Below are 5,123 nucleotides of genomic sequence, written 5' to 3'. Positions count from 1 at the left end.
TTATAAATATAAGATCTGAATACACCATATATGTTTCTTATGTTTTTTTAAAAACTTGGACTCATAGTAAAAGATATATTTTATTTTATTTTTTAAAAATAGTTTCTACACTTTTTTAGTTGTAGAGGGACACAATATCTTTATTTATTTACTTTTATGTGGTGCTTAGGATCAAACCCAGTGCTTCACACATGTCAGGCAAGCACTCTACCACTGGGTCATGATCCCAGCCCCTAAAAATATATTTTAAATTACAGTTAGGTATCTTAAAATAATAGACATTTATTCTATTTGATTTGACGTACAGGATAGTGATTTTTCTTTTGTAGTGCTGGGGATTGAATTAAGGGCTTCATACATGATAAGCTCATGCTCTAACCACTAAGCTACACTCCCTAAAGGGTATTGATTGTCATCAACTAAACTGACTTCACCATCCTCTAATGAGTAACAACCTGCAGTTTGAAAAACACTGCAATCATTCATTAATTGACCACTAAGGTCAATTTACAAAAGGATCAGTTTGTAATAATGTGGTATTATAGTAATCAAAATAAATAAATGAGACAGTAGTCAGAAATATGTCAATAGGTTAAGAAGGCTAGCATTGTCAGGTGTGGTGGTGCACACCTGTAATCCCAGTGACTCAGGAGTCTGATGTAGGAGAACTGCAAGTTCAAGACCATGCTCAGCAGTTTAGGGAGAGCTTGTCTCAAAATAAAAAATATAAAAAGGGCTGGGGATATAGCTCAGTGGTAGAGTGCCTCTGGATTTAATTCCTAGTACTAAAAAAAAAAGTTTTGTATATTTTGTAAGGTAAGGGTCCAACTTCATTTTTTTTGCATGTGGATATTGTTTTCTTAGCAACATTTGTTGAAAAGACTGTCCTTCCCCCCACTAAATGCTCTTGGCATCCTTTGTCAAAATACAGATGAACTTAAGTCAGCTCAGATTCTTCAGCTTATTGGTCAGGTTCTTGGTAACTGCTCCTATAGCAAATGACACATGTTTATGCAGTAGTGCTTATAATTTGATAAGCAAAGATGAACTGAACTAATGAAAGTAAAGAATTTAGAAGATCTGGCAAGTAGTAAGAACTCACATTGGCTACTTCATTATTAAAAATGACATTACGGTCCAACATTTCTCTTATTTTGCTAAAGATTTTAACATTTAGTGGAGTTTCTCTGGAAGTAAACAAGGTACTTCACACTGGTCACAGCTGATCTTTGCATTTTTCCTCAGGACAGATTATTCATCCTCTCTATTGCTTCAAAGTTTGTTTTGCTTCTCATGATCATTATTGCACTTAATACTTGAAGACAATTCTTGATTGTCACACATGACATATTTTTCTCACTACTTTTTCTATGGGCTCTTCTTAGCTGATTAAAGAGTACAAAAGAGATGAGCATTTGTGCCCGTAAAACTGTTTTCTGCTTTTAGAAGTATTTTATTAGGACAAATATTTTACTAGCTATTGATGACAAGGTATTTTTAAACCCCCAATTTATACAGTAAAATTAAGCTAACAAAACTTCCACCTTATACCAAAAAAGTTTCTTTCATTTCAGACTGATTGTCCAAGTGTACTCTCAGAGGGTAGATCTCCTTTGCAGTTATGGTGATGCCCAACTGAGAGCCTACTTTTTTTTTTTTTAATTCCAGTGGTTCATTTATTGCAAAATTGAGAGAGAGCTCTGTGAATTTACTATATTCATTCAAAATAAATAACTTAATGTGAAATACAGATTCTGACAAGACATAAGATAAGAAAATCATAATGAATGGATTGAACCTGCATGTTTCATTTGCTCACAAACCTGCACACACTTATTATTCTGCAAAAAAGAAAACTGCCTTTTGCAAACAAGCCTAAAAGCATCCCTCCAAAGAGGTCAAAATAAACATGAGTATAAAGTGTTACTGATCACCACAAACGCTATTTCTAGAAAAGTATAACTGCATAGGTTACAAGAAATGTACAACATCTTAAGCTATTAAAGCACCAAAACAAAAGAATACACCAAAATCATGATGATTAACACAAAAAAATATTAATCAAAACTCAGAAAGTAAATACCTGGACTAATATGATATCTGTTGTTGGGTGAATTTTTCTTCAATTTAAATGTCTTTTTTCATTTCTAAAGAAATCTTAAAGTGGGCAGTATTGTGGCTCAGCAGTAGGGCGCTCACCTAGCATGTGGGAGACCCTGGATTCGATCCTCAGCACCACATAAAAATAAATAGGTAAGTAACTAACTAAGTAAGTAAATAAATAAATGTATTGTGTCCAACTACAACTAAAAAATAAATATTTGAAAAAATTCTTAAAGTGATAACTTTATATAAAGCATTCAAATTGTTCAAGTAATTTGTTATTAAGCCAATTTTTAAATTAAAGTGATATATAAGACAGAGAGAAAAACTGACAAGTTGTAACAAAGCCATCGAATACTATTATCCCATCAGGGCCTTCTCATTTCAATTGAAAACATAAGCTAAATAGATTTACGTATCTGCAGGTTTTACTACACTAATTACCTTGGATTTGCTATAATTTATACAACAATCAATAGTTATACATGAAGTTCTAAGAAAAAGAATGCCTCTTAAAAATCAACATTGGACACTAATTAAAGCAATCATAAAAGGTTGTTCCACTACTATAAATGAACATAAAAAGTTATAGCCCTTACAAATGAAAAACTGCAACCTAGTCCAAAGTTTAATTACTCCTGCCATTTAGCTGCTTTTTCAAGGAAGTACACATTAACCAGTGGTAATTGAGGGGTTTGCTGTAATTTTTTTTCCTTTCTAAAAGAATGATCATAAGAAGATACAAACAAAATCTCCCTCAGTCATTTTGACTGCCAAGACTGTCCTTTGCATCTTTTGTAAAGTTCCATGCAGTCCAGAATCCTCACTACCCTCTGACATGTTGTCGCTTAGGTCATTTTCATCTTGACTGTGGGTGCCTTCATCTTAATCAATTTCCTGGGACTCATTTGCTGTCATAGTAACAGAAGGTGAAGCTGGTGCAGAAAACCGCTTTGTTTTCTTCTTGTGGTGGGGAAAGAAGCCATTCGGAAACTGCTTCTTCAACTGCTGAGTCTTTACCTGGGAGATTCTCTGTTGGGTTCTGATCAGTGTCCATTTCCATATCACAAAACACAGCTGAATCAGTCTGATGCTTATCATCTAAAGTTTCACCCTCTGGTATATTCAACTTTTGTCCAGAAAATGAAACACTAGTAGACGCCTTGGTACAGGCATCAGCCACACTCCTCTCTGCCTCTTCTGCTCCCACTTGTAGAAGAGGGTCTTTGTTTCCTTCATCTTCAGAGAATGATGTTTGGTCTTTTGCCTCCTCTTAAGTTTTCCTTTGGCAGCATTGGTGATGGTGCCAAAAGTTCCTGTGTGCTTCTATGTTCCTTTAGAAGCTGGCCACCTTTAATAGGCACTGAGCCAACTTCAGTAAGGGCTTGTGCCATTTCATTATGCATGTTGAACTTTTACTTTCTGTTACCTTTTTGAGGAGGAGTCTTTTTGGGAATTGGCTTGTTATAAAGAGGTCCTGGAGCTGGGGCGGTGGCTCAGTGGTAGAGAGTGCCTGCCTAGCATGTGCAAGGCACTGGATTTGATTCTCAGCACTGCATATAAATAAATAAAATAAAGGTGCATTGACAAATAATAATAATAATAATAATAATAAAGAGGAGGGTCCTATGGAAGGAGGCAGCTCCAGTTGAACTGTTCCCTTCTGAACAACCTCTGTGTGAGCAGGCTCTATATCTGAGCAGGCCCCTTCTGAGTAGTGTCCTTTTTAAAATATGGAATGCTTCATGAATTTGTATGTCATCCTTGTGCAGGAGTCATGCTAATCTTCTCTGTATCATTCCAATTTCAATATATGTGCTAATGAAGTGAGTACTTTAAAGTTTTTTATTTTTATTTTTTAGTATTAGGGATTGAATCCAGGAAAGCTTTACCTCTGAGCTACACCCCCACTTTTCATTTTATTTTTTAAATATTTGAGACAGGCTCTTACTAAGTTGCCCAGACTGACTTCGAACTTGTGATCCTCCTGCTCAGCCTCCCAAGTCACTAGGATTATAGGTGTGTGCCACCAGACCCAGCTCAGCCCAGTTATTAAGACTAGGTTGTGAATGCTAAAGATTTGAGATACTGGAAAAATGCCTATTTAAACTCCTCTAGTGACAATCCTTATTCTCCATTCCCACCTCCCCCAGACCTAGCTCACAGTGATCTTTTACTTCTTTTCTACCTATTCAATTCCTTCTTTGGTACAGAGTTTGTACTTTTTATTTTCCTTAACATTATAATTGTTTTAGAGTTCCTGGGGATAATTTATCTTCTTTCCATATCTCAGAGGCCTATGCAGAACTAAAAAGGCACTTAATTAGAAATTTGCTATTTGACAAGCCTTAACACCTACTTAACCCAAGGGTCTTAGAAATTTGTTCTGTGCCATTTAATGTAAAATATACTACAGCCTTACACATACCCAGAGTAAGGGCAGAATGGGTTCTCTTGCCATAGAATGAGCTTTTGCCTGGATTCACAGGGTTTCATTCCCCTATCAGTTCTTTGGTGATTCTGCCTCCAGGAGCCTCAGAAACTAGAGTAATCAAGTCTTGGTCTAGTTGAGCTTGCAGGCTCATTCCAAAATCCACCCTGCCCACTCAAAGGCCAGATATCACTGGCCTCCTTTGTCAGTAGGCCACATCATCTTTGAAGAGAACCATTCTAGGCTTTTGCCCTTTTCCCGGTCAATGTTGGTTTTCCTGTCCTATACCTGGCTGGTCCTTGTTCCACTGTGGTAACTTGCTTCCATCCCGGGACTGGGATCCCTTTCTTACTTTCTGCCTCTGTATACCCTGGACTGGGCTTGCCAAGAGAATGCTCCTAGAGTTGCTGCTACCTATTCCTGTTCTGGAGAACCTATCAGGCACTGCACATACTTGCGTCATAGTCTTCATATCTTTAGGTCTCAGACTACTAGCAGTTCCTAGGTGCCCATAGGCCTTTTTTCATCAATGGGGAAAAGACAGCTCTGCCCAAGTGGGCAATCTGCCTCCTTGAGCATGCTCTGGCTT

General features: G+C 37.0%; 1 non-coding gene across 1 annotated transcript; it reads right to left on the bottom strand.

The window, feature by feature from the left end:
* Window positions 1-3,830: 3,830 nt before the first annotated feature.
* LOC125617539 lies at window positions 3,831-3,937 on the bottom strand. Its single transcript, XR_007348581.1, has one exon. It is a non-coding gene; the product is annotated as a U6 spliceosomal RNA (small nuclear RNA).
* Window positions 3,938-5,123: the final 1,186 nt, after the last annotated feature.

The sequence above is a fragment of the Marmota marmota genome, unplaced genomic scaffold, assembly GCF_001458135.2.
Source record: "Marmota marmota marmota unplaced genomic scaffold, marMar, whole genome shotgun sequence".
In the NCBI taxonomy this organism is placed as follows: domain Eukaryota; kingdom Metazoa; phylum Chordata; class Mammalia; order Rodentia; family Sciuridae; genus Marmota; species Marmota marmota.
The sequence above is the reverse complement of the archived record's forward strand: the minus strand, read 5'-3'. Positions and strand labels throughout refer to the sequence as shown.